The sequence below is a fragment of the Cotesia glomerata genome, linkage group LG4 (assembly GCF_020080835.1).
Source record: "Cotesia glomerata isolate CgM1 linkage group LG4, MPM_Cglom_v2.3, whole genome shotgun sequence".
Classification (NCBI taxonomy): domain Eukaryota; kingdom Metazoa; phylum Arthropoda; class Insecta; order Hymenoptera; family Braconidae; genus Cotesia; species Cotesia glomerata.
The window spans coordinates 20,315,285-20,330,394 of record NC_058161.1 but is presented as its reverse complement, the minus strand read 5'-3'; the positions used below and the strand labels follow the sequence as shown (position 1 = coordinate 20,330,394).

The 15,110-nt window shown below is 30.7% G+C and overlaps 1 pseudogene; it reads left to right on the top strand.

The window, feature by feature from the left end:
- Nucleotides 1–12,775: 12,775 nt before the first annotated feature.
- Nucleotides 12,776–13,881, top strand: LOC123263843 (annotated as a pseudogene).
- Nucleotides 13,882–15,110: the final 1,229 nt, after the last annotated feature.

Here is a 15,110-nt window from a genome sequence, read left to right as displayed (position 1 = left end):
AGGAATCGCCGATTAAAAATATGTAAGTATTCTGTACCATTCTACAAGTAAAATTGTCGAAAACTTGTCTCAAAACTTTGAACGCGTTTTTCTCGGAACTACTTTTTTCGAGGTAAGGATATCTCGAGTTCTAATGAACTGATTTACTTCAAATTTGAAGAGGATGTTCTCTATACGTCGCTTCATCTCGTGAACCCTGCCCAAAACTATAACTTCTCATTTAGTATTTTTAAAAAATTCGGAATTGTTAAAAAAATATGAAAAAAAAATTTTTTTTTTTCAAACTGCCGCCATTTTTTTTTAACTTATCCAAGGGTTATACGATAGCGGCATCTATAATAATTAAGAATCCGTCTGTTTTTTATGTTTCAGATCAGCAGGAGGGTTGGAATAATGCACGCCAGGACACCCTCTTTTTTTTTGATCCCCCACTTTGACTGCTCATAACTTTGTCAATTTCAATTTTTTTTTTTTAATAATTTTTTTATGTAATAATAAAACATCAATAAACAAATGATAAAAAATTGATTATAAAAATATTTTTTGTTTCCTTCGTACAGCGCTTCTAAAACCGGGCGAAATTCATGCCTCTACAGTAGAATACTCCCTTTAATCTAGTAATGTGTTAACAGTAAACATATTGTGACTAAGGTTTATCTCCATTGTGGTCCAAAGGCATTGACAGTTAACGAAATACTGCGATAATTGATGATAAGAGAAATTATATATAGGAAATCAACTGGACTTGTTGCTGAGTCTATTCAGTCTTCTCTGTGCATCGAAGCTAAAAGTTTTTCTTTACAATGGCTCCACGCCCCTTTAGAGATACGTCGAAAGGACTTTTCGAAAGCACGAGTCCTGGGTATCGATATGTATAAAAGCTTGTAAAAATGCTTACCGTAACATGGACGGTGTGGCTTAATGTATATAGAATAAGCGAAAGGAAATTTAGTATGGACCGGATAGCTGAAATGGTAGAGTAGCCGACATGTCTTCGGAAGGTTCTGGGTTCGAATCCCAGTCCGAGCATTCTAATAATTTTTTTTTCTCGCATATTCTATAAACTCACATTAAGATGATCCTCTCCACATTCCTTTCTCAATCCTTTCCTACCAATATCCTGTTACGTGAATGTTGAACGCTTCACGTAATAATTACCGTAACTCCTATTCTTTCCTGTTTCACAGCATTATTTATATTTGTTTATTGGTATCGAACATTGTTGACATATTTTATGATTACAACTTTGACAAGTGGTAATTATGATGAGAATTGACCCTATTCGTGATCCGGACTCGGCAGATCCAAACAGTGACAGAAGGTTACATCTACATGACCTAAGTGCTGTTGAAAAGAGACATTTGAGAAGCTTCTGCATTATACAGATCAAGATTTAACATAACAGCCAGTTTCGCTTGTAGAAAATAATTTTTCAAATTTTTCTATTTTTTTTTTGGATTTAAATTCTTAAATTTCGACATTGAACAGATCCCTGGTCGACGCTCAGTACATTTTGTATAGGAAATCGCATTACCCCAACAGTAATGGACGCTATCTTGAAATTTTTAGACTTAGAAAATATTCAGCTGTAGATTAGATGACGTCAGGACGAAATTCATGTCAAGGCCAGTCCGCGTCATCAATGGCGTCATAAATAGTTCAATATAGAGAGCACGCTGAGTAATAAACTCCAGTTTATGTGTATTCGTTACGTAGGTAACGTCGTTGACTCCTATGATACGGCCCTAACCTTTATTATGTAGTCCTGATAAAGGTGAATGTACATGGTGAACATATTGTTTACTCCTGAGGTATAGTTAGTGAGTAAGGTACACACGAAGTGTATAGTATACAGCTTTCTTAGTTTAGAATCAAAATGTTGAACAGATCTCTTCTGTATGGCAACAGATGAAAATCAAATTATCTATTTATGAGGGTGATTAATCAAACGTTAATATAGCTCGCGGAAATTGTTTTAAATTTGCTAGGAAATATTGTTATTATTTAAACCGCAATCGGTTTTAAACTTGCTATCAGTAAAATTGGTAAATACCCAAGTTTTATTTGTGGCTCATAACAACAATGGTATATGGATTGGAATTCACCAATTCGATAAGCGTTTAAAAAACAGGAAAACAGTGGTCAGTTCTCCGCTAATGAAAGTCATAAAAATAATTAATAGGTTGAACTGGTTTTATTACAACGCTTGTATTGCTGCTTATAAATTTTTATCTATCAATGGATTCCTTTCAGAACTCTATAATGTTTTGATAGGCAACATTCCTACTTGAAGATTGATTAGTATTGTTGACATTGAACTCCAGGTTTTACCCAATTGAATATGGAGCAATAATATTTTGTTTCAAAAATGTTTGTGTATTTACACACTCCTGACAATTTCATTCAAATAGATAATAAAATTAATCGTTAACTTTTTAATTTAAACGGCACAGGGTGTTAGTAATAGCTATAATTAAAAATTGAACCGTTTGTTTTTTATTGTTCTACACTTTTTAATGTTCTTTTTATTTTCTAGGCTCGTCCATCAAATTTGTACCAACAAAAACATGCGAATAATTTTTAAAGTTCTAGTCTAATTAAACGCTGACGTGATCCTAATGCTTATTAGCTTATTAGCGCCAATAAATGAAGGTAAATAATGTTTAACATCACGCAAGCGTTCATCGGTTGACACTACGATATTTATATCGTATCCGTTAAAAAAAAACGAAGCTTTTTTTTATCAAGCTTCTATTCAATGGTCCACTTTCGCTGATGAATTTAATAACATTCGATTTGCTATCATTTTTCTAACCCATCAACTATAATTTCTCCGTGTTTTGATATTTTCAGTTGAAATTAGCCTTGAGAAATGTAATAAAAGTTTTTATGATTTTTTCTACATTAAAATAAATGGCGTGCTCGGTATTTACGAGCGCTCGTAAAAAGCTTCTCTAAGGTACTAAAAGTCAATATCATTAAACTAAAAATTTGAGATCCGCACAAGGAGAGTATATTTTCAAAACTTTAGTCTCTGGTGTATTTAAAACTATTTAATTATGTATATTAAATTTATATTCTCTAAGTATCGTATAGTTTATGGTTTAGCTATGAGATATTTTATATTCTTATAGTCATAAATTATGTTCATAAATTTATCGCAAGCTTTAGGCATTCACCTCTGTACTATGAAGGGTATGCGCAGCATGTGACTATTAACTTTTTGTTTACTTAATTAATTATTGACGTTTACCTTTATATTCTATGATTCAGACCAAAAAAGTACTAGTATAATACGAGCTACCTTTAAGTGAAGATCCATTGGTGCTTTTAAAATAAAAGTAAAAGACAAGTGCAATATTAGTTTTGGGTTGACTATAAGTAAGCGCAAATGAGTACCACATTCGAAGAGCTATCTGTCATTGACTTCTTACTTTTTATGGACAATGTAGACTCGTTAGACCTTATCCGTCTAGAATACTACCTCATTGAACAGAACCGGAAAATTTGCGAGGTGTCAGATGGTGAGCTTGACAACAAAGGGCGCCGACAGCTGTTACACCGATTTCTCTGTTGCATGAAAAGGTACCCCAGAGCCGATTTTATAGACGTCTATGACGCGTACGACGGACAGCAAAAGTATATTTGTATAAGCGACCCAAAAGCAGAAAACTACGATAAATTTTGGGAATTAGCTTGGTGCCGTGAAGTTAATACCATCGTGAAGATATCTCAAAAAAGAGAGGAAAAAAGCTGTCAGTATTGGAGTTCCAGAGAAGAAAGTGAGATAGAGTGTGGAGGTTTTAGAATTAAGACTCTGATAGTCATGTTTTGTCGAAAACTATCCACTTAGGATAGTTTCCGTAATTATTTTTAAAAATTATGATTAATTTGGGATTAGGATATTAAATAAAATATACGTCGATTTGTTGGGGAATAAAATGAAGATTTATTTATCCCCAGAGGAGGAAAACTCAGTTGGGCTGAGAAAAAACCTCCTCGAATGAAAAAATGTACAAGTAAGAACGCAAAGCGTGTAATGCGAATGAAAAAATATGTGTAAATTGCCGTCGCAAACAACACAAACGAGGTGAGCTCAACCGCTTTAGAAAAGCAAATGGTATTAATTCAGAATTAATGAATTTACGCTAGCTTTTAAGCTAACTAAATTCAATTAATAGTGAAATACTAATTAATTGACGTAAAATGTCAGTGCAGAGACTGATTGATTGATTAGAATTATTAGTGTAGGAACTAATTAGATAATTCGATATCAGAATCGAATAGTTAATAAAATTTGATTTGATATAATGATGATTAAATATTTAGCAATTAATTTAATATAATTTATTACAAATATTGCGTGTTAACTATGGATTGACTAAAGCCGCGTGGCTGATGCAATCCTTTGTTGAAATGGCGCGTAATGACCGCGTGGCGTCACTTATTAATTTTAATTAATTTAATTCACTGAACAGTTACTAATGATTTTTAGTGATTTGAGAATTTAATTTGTAATTAAAGTTAATGAAATTAATAGTATTTAATGAATATTTTAAGTGTTCAAGTAAATGCGTAGTATAAGTGATAAATCAGAAATCGATTGACACAGAGTAGTCGTACTAGTACAAGCGTCCAAGCACAACTGCTTGCCGCCGACCACGTGAGCCGGCTTCTCTCCCGCTAACCAAGGCGCGCATGAGCGACAGCCATGGTGTGACACGATTTTTCACGAGTTGGAGCGATCAAGCCCGAAGGCGCAACTCCTCTTATAAATTTTTATTAAATGTCTTTTCTATCGGTTAAACAAGTCATCAAGAGACCCCGTTTCATTTCAACATTGTTACTCTTGTCTGACCAAAAGAACCACGAGCGTGAGATTTGGTGAGATCATTACACTGCTTTGCCAACTGATAACAATCCAGATGATCCGTTTATATTTTTGTCCTTTGTGTGCAGTCTGAACGACACGTACACTATTTCTAAGAAGAAACAATCAGCTGAATGGAAGCCCGGAGCTGTTCTCGTTCATTGCAACGATGGTAGCAGCTTTTCGGCGGTATCCTCGATATTTATGTTACCAAATTCAAATACACAGGTGCGCTTTTAGTGGCAAACGCTTTTCAGAAAATAAGACAGTGGCAGCACAACTGCTTGAATTATAACGCAGATGACTATAGTTTCTGCTATCAAGCTATTCATATGTATATGTTAGGGGAAATGGGGCTCAGCCAAAAATATCTAGATGAAAGGCAACTCACTCGATAAAACACACTGCTTTAATACGATTTCATCATGCAATCTTTCCACGTGGTTCTTTTGTTATTTATATGCTGAAGCAGAATAACGTTGTTGCCTACTTGTAAGTGAAATAGGTACATGATGTAATACCTTCTATTTACGTGGAAGGATAATGTTCGACAGTTGTTATGCTACATTGAAAATAAACATCGACTGATAAATATGGGGAAATCCGATGACTGGCTGAACCCATTAATTGGCTTCATTCCAATTTAGCAATACCTATCTGGAGTTTCCGCGGGCTGCGATATGACAAAGGAATGATAATATATTGACTTAATAATGAAGAGTAGTTTTATGATACTTGTGAGGACAAATTTAGTGTCTATGGTTGTATAAAATGTATGTTGTGAACTAAATAACACAAAATTAATTATCATTGCCGGTTTTATTAAGACTAATTCAAAATATTTCATAGTTTATGGTTAAGATTACGCATAAATAGATCAACAATATAATAAAAACGATAGTTACTGAATATCAAATCCAAGGGCTTGCAGCTGCACTGGAATCGTCTGTAATGAAAGTGCATTACAATAATTAGGATATAACAACATCATTTTTTCAAAGAAGTAAAAACAATGTATTAAAAGTAACTACCGTTGTTTAAATCCGATAGAAAAAACAATTCGGACAGCCCCAGCCGGGAATCGAACCGGGATCTTTTGGTTACGCACCAAGGACTCTATCAGCGAAGCTATCTGAGACATTGTTCGTAACAACCTTTCAGTCTAATAATTTTTTGTTTAACAGGATAACAGAAATATATTTATTAAAATAGAGATGATATAACTATTTATCAATAGTAGCTTAAGGAGGATCAATTGAATCTAATGTAAAAAATAATTTCTAACTTTGAGCTTTGAAGTTAAGTATACGTATAAATTAATACGTAATTTATCTAATCCCAAAATTTAAAAAAAATTCACCGTTTTAGTTATTTGGATATTAAATTTTAAAAATCACATATTTTATCTCCTTATACACGGGCTCTTATGGCAGACAAACGTTTGGTCGAGACTTTAATTATTTTTTTCAATATTAACCTCCCAACTTTAACGGATAAAAAACTATACACAAGAAACTTAGATTATTGCAAAATATAAAAACAATTTAATAATAACACATTACCGATATAATTTGTGAAATATTTCAAGTTAAATTTTATGTTTGTAACTGGTTTATCGTCAGCCATTTATTCGAATAAAGATTTGACAACATCGTGTCAACAGCTGAGAAAAAACAAAAGGATAGAAATATAGTTACAGAGAGAGAAATGTTTAACTTACACACTCATCCACGTCTCAGGTTATGGGTATAATCAAGCTTGCTATTGCCAAATCTGTTTATTTATTCCGGCAAGTAATAAATACCAAAGTCATTTTATTACTTTACTTTATTAAATAAGTAAAAATCATCAATTATTAAATTGTTTAAATTATTTTAAATTAAAATAAATAATTTTCACGAGTATTGGGAAGACTAAAATTAAAAAAAAAAAATTTTAACATTATTTTGACTCATTAGTTACGCTCGAACTTCCTTAAATACAGTTTCCAAAACTGTTTTTATACTTGTGACGTTATAATTAAACTTATGCACTTTTCTCTCAGTGTATAACAACTTACCCGGGTAAAAAAATTTATATATACTTATATGTTATTATATATTATTTATATATAATTATATATTACGTCCATATAATTATTAGACTGTGCCAAATAAATCGAAGAATTTTTTTTTTGGTCCCATATCAAAATTTCGTTTAGAGTTAAAAAAAATTGTGTCAAAATTTGAGCGCTTTATCTTCATTTTTCAATTAGCGCTCGCAAAAAGAAGAATTTCCGCCAAAAAAAGTTTTTTTTCACTTATTTTTTGATTATAGAAAATCCAATATACCAAATATGAAAAAACCCTTGGTATGGTTTTGCAGGAAATTAAATTCTCTACAAAGATGATTTTTTGTCGAATTTAAAGAATTAACAGCTTCTTTTTAATAGCTAATTTAATTAAAATTTGTTCAATAATTTTTGTTTTCAATTATCGATGGACACGTATAAAACTACTTCTTAACGAAAAGAACTGACTTATACAATTTTTTTAGGAATATTTATGATCTAAAAAAATAGTTTTTATGCTTTAATTGATCGAGACTTTTTTTTGGGAAATTTCCTCCTATTTTTGAATCTTTTTTTAAATTTAATAAATCTTCATTAGTTTTTGAGATATTATCAAAAAACTAAATCCCCTTTTTTTCAGTTAATTGTTGATAACTTTTGCAATTTTTACAAGCGGAACTTCATTTTTTTTAAAAAATCATCTAGATGCCATTCCGAATCGAATGACAGCTCAATAATAATTTTCGGAGACTGCTGAAAAAAGTTAACCAAAAAGGCACTTGTTGGCTAGACTACAACTACCGTTTTGAGTTACGAGCGCTACATAAGAATCCGTTGACGAATAAAAATGACAGAAAAAGATATATTTTATTAATTTTGAAGCATGAATAATCTTTAAGTCAATGAGACTTATGAACAAAAAATTACGAAAAAATTAATTTTTTGTCTTCATTATTTTTGTTAATAAAATTATTTTCAACTTCTATTGTACTATATTATAATCAATTAAAGCATAAAAACTATTTTTTTAGATCATAAATATTCCTAAAAAAATTTTACAAGTCAGTTTTTTTCGTTAAGAAGTAGTTTTATACGTGTCCATCGATAATTGAAAACAAAAATTATCGAACAAATTTTAATTAAATTAGCTATTAAAAAGAAGCTGTTGATTATTTAAATTCGACAAAAAATCATCTTCGTAGAGAATTTAATTTCCTACAAAACCATACCAAGAGTTTTTTCATATTTGGTATATTGAATTTTCTATAATCAAAAAATAAGTAAAAGAAAAATTTTTTTGGCGAAAATTCTTCTTTTTGCAAGCGCTAATTGAAAAATGAAGATAAAGCGCTCAAATTTTGACACAATTTTTTTTTCGTAACTCTAAACAAAATTTTGATATGGGACCGAAAAAAAAAATCTTCGATTTATTTGGCACAGTCTAATAATTATATATGATTATATGTAATTATATATAATAATATATAATTGGATGCAGTATTTTTTTAATAATTATATATAATCATATACAATTACATATAATTATATATAATTGCATATAATTATATATGATTATATATAATAATATATAATTAGATGCAGCATTTTTAATAATTATTTACAATTACATATAATTATATATGATTATATATAATAATATATAATTAGATGCAACATTTTTTCAATAGATATATATAATCATATATAATTAGATGTAACATTTTTTCAATAATTATATATAATCATATATAATTTCATATAATTAGATATAATCATATATAATTTTATATAATTCTATAGAATTGTACAAAAGTTACAAACATTATTATATACAATTACATGAAATTATATATGATTATATAAAATTATATATATTTCGTATATAAACTGATAAAAGGATTTATTAACTATTAAAAATTTAATTTGTTTGAAGATAATTATTTAATTTATTAGATTTTGATAAAGTTTTTTTAAAATTCAACAAATATTCATTTGGAAGGAAAGTACATTTATTAATAGTTAATAAGTATTTATTAATAGTTAACAAATATTTATTAAAAGTTAATAAATATTTTTTTGAGTGAATTTGTTTCACTTGCAATGTCATATGATATGAAGATTGCTTATAAACAAAAATCATCTTTATAAATCATTTGCATTAATTATATTACATTATAATAACGTTTATTGTAATATAACGAATTCTATTACAGCTCATAAATCATTTATTAACATTTAATAAAGCTTATTAAATATAAACAAATCCTTCTATCAGTGCAACTATACGGAAATCATATATAATTATATATGAATCATATAAAATTGTATATAATTTTTTTTTATCTCAGAGTCTGCTACTCTAATGATTAATAATTTATTAATCTATAGTATTTTTTGTGGATGAAATAATAGGAACTGTATTGATTAAGTTAACTTATAAAAATTGATTATGTATACGATTTGCATTACTTATAGTTATTTCAAACTGTTCTCTACAAGTAAGTCTCGAAGGTATCGAGGTAGCGCGTCAGCCTTTCAAGCGTCAGGTCCCCGGCTCGATCCCCGCGCACGCCGAATTTTTTTTTGTTTTTATAGAAATTATTATATATAATTCTATATAATTATATTTAATTCTATATAATTATATAGGGCCATTTTTCATATATAATTATGTATAATTTTCTTTACTCGGGTACTTGTGCGGTGACAGTTTATCAAAAGTTATAATATTCCATTCATCGTCTGTAATCTGCTCCTGAGACGTCGAAGGACCTGCTGACGTAGACGGTCCTGCTGACGTAGACGGAGTCGGTTCGATTTCAGGTCTGAAAATTTAAAGGTAGTATTAAAACGTGCTTTTTATTAAAAAAAATAACTCCTCCAAAAAAACAATATTGCAACATTTATATCTTGAAATATTGCTTAGTTTCGAACGTTATCTAACTTAATGTTTATACTTACACGTTATCGTCAAGAAACTTGTTCTTTCGAAATGTGTACGTTGTTTGAAATTCATAATTGTATCTTTCGGGACCTGTGATGCCTTTAAGCTTTAAAATTCTGTGAAAGTAATTTAAAATTGTAAAGCACTTTTACTCTATTATTCATATATTTATATATATTATATATATGTATATATGAAAAATATATCAAAAATGCATGTGGGTACTCAAATGAAAGCTTTTAATGAGTGTAACATCGGGATGAGCTTATATCTTTAAAAATGTCAATAGTTAAAGGAGTACAGTGCAATTTAACAAAAGTTATTATTTAATAAAACAAAATTTTATTTATTTATAGTTCACAAGTCACGGCAGTCACATAGTGACTGCAATGTCGCTAGTTTTAATTAACATTTTTATTGTAAACTCTTTACTATAATTTTGTATCATTACACTATAAAGTGACCCTGTTATTTCCCATTAGGTTGTTGGGACTGCAATAAATAAATAAATAAATAAAAGTAAGGGAATTTGTATAGATAAAATACTTACTTTTCCATGTCTGGTTCGACCGTCATAACTTGGTGAAATTTAGGATTCAACGCAAGCATGTTCGAAATAAAGGGATCAAATTTTAAAATCATCGGCAAACATTGTCTGAAAGATAAAAAATAAATCATAATAACTAACTTATATTTTTGCAAGCCAAAAATAATAAAACTAATTAATAAAAATTTAAATACTTACATTGACTCTTCTTCCCCTCGATGAATCTCGTCAGGTTTAAGCGGCTGCATTACAACTTTGGCCGGAATAATAAGATCAATTTTGTAAGTACTTTCATCTTTTCTAAAAAATAAAGTTTAATTGTTACGAAAAATAGAATGTAAAATCTGATAAGTGAACAAAAAAAAAAGACACTTACATTTCTTTTATTTTTTCTAAAATATATCCCGGCTTGTTTTCAAATTTAGTTACTACTGCCGATACGTTTTCTACGGTAATGACTACTTGCTGACCTTTTTGATGACGTATGGTCGCATTTTTAACAAGATGTTCAAATAATTGTCGTGCATTCTCCACCGGCCATTCTTTTGGCACTTGAATTTCCGAGGTTAAGTATTGATATTCGCTCATTTTTTATTCTAAAAACTGTTTTCAGTTAAACGTCTAAATAAACACATCAAGCTAACACAAATGCACGGAAAATTATGAGGAATAGTTATCTCAATGCCGGAGCTGTTTACTAGATCAATTCAAAGGAGCTACTGAATTGCCGGGAGTTATTTTTATGTCATTCCAGCTATCAAAAACACCCCGATAACCTGACCATGCGTCGATAATAATAATATTGTGAAACTAACTCAGTGAAGATAGCCGAAATAATTGGATATCACTGTGTCTTATTATTGTTATCTGCTGGAAGATATAAAAACAAACTGTGACCTTTGACATGATTTAAGGGAGTATTCTACGGTAGAATTTTGAAAAAATCGAAAATTTTTTTTTCATATTTTCAAAGTTTAGATATTCAAAAATATGTCATGAAAAGGATTTTTCAAAATTCCTATTATTTCATGAGTTATAGCCGTTTTAGTGACGTGGCATCGGTTCCGGTCTGACCGATACAAGTTAACAAAAGACGGTAGGCGTTCCCGAGTCCCTACTACTACCTATAGAGTCATGGAGGGCAAGTTTGCGCACTTAAGCATTAAAACTAGTGTAAAAATTAAACAAGCATGAAAGGAAAATAAAGATATTTTTCTGATAGTGTTTATTTAGGAAATAATCTAACTGATCCACATTTCTGTGACAGACAGTGAAATTTTATCGTTAAATGTTACAGTAATTTTGCAAATCACTATCGTAGCGCAAAACACTGTAATTATTGATGGTGCGCTAAAATATTTTTTGGCAAAATTATAATGCAGTTTCAATAAGTAACAATATTATACTTTTGAAAACTTCTGGAATTTTATAATAAAACAGTACAACACAGTTTTATGGTTAATGGATACAATAATAGAGTGATGTGGGGCAAGTGTAAGCACTTAACCATTAAAACTAGTGTCTAAATTAAACGATAAGCATCGAAGAAAAATAAAAATATGTCTCTGAAAGAGTATTTATCTAGGTAATAATTAAATTAATAAATAAAGTCTAAAACTTTAACACTTCGGAGAAAAAAAACGGATTAATCCGAATGATTCTAAATGCTTACACTTTCCCCGTACTAAGGATAAGTGCGCGCACTCGTGTGGGGTTAATTTAAGCAACTAAGGGAACTAAGTGGATTTTTAATGCCCTAAACAGACTGATTTTAATAATACTTACATTACTTTTTTTAGATATAACATAACTTGGAATGTTATGCTAAATAAAAAGCTCAGATACGTTATTGGCTGAAAAAAATGAATTTACTTTAGTGACTATCCTTAGTACAGTGTGACAATCTTTGCCGTGACAGAAAATTTAACCTTTACACCACCAGATTGTTAATATTTTATTTTTTCAGTAAACTAATGATACCACGTGGGTTTTTCTTGCATAAGCTAATTTTCCACCAACAAACCTTTAATTTGCCTACACATATCACAAACTTCCCCCTCTATATTTATAAATACAGGGGTTGCGCATACTAATTTTAGTGCAATATTTTAACATCGATTCTAAATTCCGCTTCAAGCGTTCTGAAGAATAGTTAATGGAATATGTATTAACTGGACTTAATTGATTTTGTAAAACACGTTACGATCTGATAAATGCATCGCAAGGGAACGGTTTGATTAAGGTAATTGATTAATAATGGGCACGGCGGTGGATATATAAGTTCCAACACCGTGAAATGGAAATTATTTCGAAAAGTTCTATCCTCAAGTTATCAACAATAGTTGAACTAAGTTAAGCTCGATAGAAAACAACACAACGAAAAATGGCAATAAACTCCGCTGTAGATATCAATGCAAGTGATTTTCTAAGCTTTATAAACAAACCTGATTCACTAACCAGGATCATTAAGGAATATTACGCAATAGTCCCTAAGCACGAAAAAGAGGGAAACAGTGCGTCAGCTCAGAATGAGAATCAGTGTAAAAAGGAACTTGGTATGCATCTTACGCGCTATCTTAACCGTCGCATCAAGCTCAGGAATGATGGGACGGTCCTTGACGCAAGTTTCATCGATGGTTATGATTTCCAGCGGAAGTACATTTTTATTAAAAGTTTGCAAGTAGATGACTGTGACAAATTTTGGCAAGCGGTGTCGAATTACAAAATCCAAATTATAGTGTTGATCAGTCGATTAAGTTATAAGAAGTGTTACCAATACTGGTCCTCAAAGGAGGGCTGTGTGAAAGTTAGTGATAAGTTTATAATTAAGATTCTGAAAATTAGTATCAAGCCACATTTTAATTTATCTTTGTTAAGTCTGACCGACAAGTTTGGCCGGGTGCAAAAAATATCGCATTATCAATACACCGCTTGGCCGGAGGATGACTTTTCTCACAAGCCAGATGCATTCATAGATTTTTATTGAAATATCAAAGACATGTGCCTTCAGTTAGAGAGACAAATGGCTGATAAGAAAATCGCTCCTATAATTGTTCAATGCCTCGACGGTATTGGTAGCTCTGCGGTGTTTTGTGTATTTGATATATGTGCGGCGCAATTTGACAAAACTGGAACCCTGTCACTGCCCAGTGTTCTTAAAAAAATTCGCCAGCAAAATTACGGACTTACGATCCATTTAGATAACTATGTCTTGTGTTACCAATTACTTGGCGTCTATGTTAAGAAGATAATGTTTCCACTGCCTTTATCAAATTTTCAAACAACTAAACTGTCATTTACTTACTACACCACTTGCACATAATTAAGTTAAGTATAGTTAAATAATAAATTTTCTATTTCGATTTTGAAATCCACTTTTAGATTTTTCATTGTCAATTTCTCGAAATATTTTAATGCGTACGTTGTTGTTCAACGCTAAAATTCCAGTTTATAAATCATATTATTCTCATGCGTCTATAATTAAATTGATACTTATTAAAACCTCCAAAATTTGTCTACCCAAAGTGGTTTTTAATGTACGCGAGCAACGTTATGCTGGTGTTATGAGTTTCAAGCAGTACTCGTTCATTTATGAAGTGCTACATTACGTTTTAAGTGTGCAAAAAAATGTTGATAAGCCATCCTTTATCGGGTAACTGAATGGTAGTTGCCAAAGTTATTTTTCGTGTCAGCCGAAAATTCTTTTTCTTCTCTCCTCTCTAACACTTGTCGATAAATGACAAATTCAGCATGTGGCTTTAAATCACACTTACTTATTATCTTATTAGTGTTTCACATGGTTCTGAAAGTGGTTCAATGTTTAATATATCCTGGCGCTTCCTTACATGCATACGTTAAGATGTGAATTCTAGAACCCATCTGATGAAAGTTGACCTGAATGAATACTTGTCAGCGAATTCAGTTGCGCCATATACAACAAGATCATGTTTTTTTTATCGCCTAAACTGTCATAACCCTATAATTCAGTTTAATTAGTCTTAACATCTCGGATTTTCGGAAACTTGCAAATTAGGGCATCTTTGATGTTAAATACAGTAAAATTTACGATACTAAACCGGAAGCTCTTGAAGACGGAAAAAGTATTTATCTTCATTTGAGTTAATAAATTACATTGGTAATGTTACTAACGCACCAGACAGTATGTCGCCGTTGAATGCGTAAGTAGTCTAGTTAAGACGTTGATATATGTGTCACCAAGTGTGTAAGATGTTTTGATATGTAATTAAACTTCACATGTTTTTCACCGACTACCTGGTACGGTCTGAAATAAAAAATATATCAATGTGATTTGTTTTATTTCGGTGTGTGTATTACAAATAAATGTTCGTACTGTGTGATAGAAATTTTATTTGAAGAGAAACTGAATTTCCGTATCCTAAAATCAATATATAGGTTGCTATTTTGAACCTCTGCTCATAAATCGCCTATTTTCCTTCTAACTTGATGCACATTTGATAAGCTACTTATGTAAAATAATTATTACAATTTGAATAATAAGGACTGTAACTAAGCCACACAGTAGGCTATTCCAGTCTGATGACATGGAAAAACCACAAACTGATAAACGTGAATTCCATCCAATAGCTGACTATAAAAGGAAAATATTGAAGTTTGAAACGTTATACGTGTCTAAGGACAAGTCTTATTAAGCTCACTACATGAGAGATTCATTAAAAAC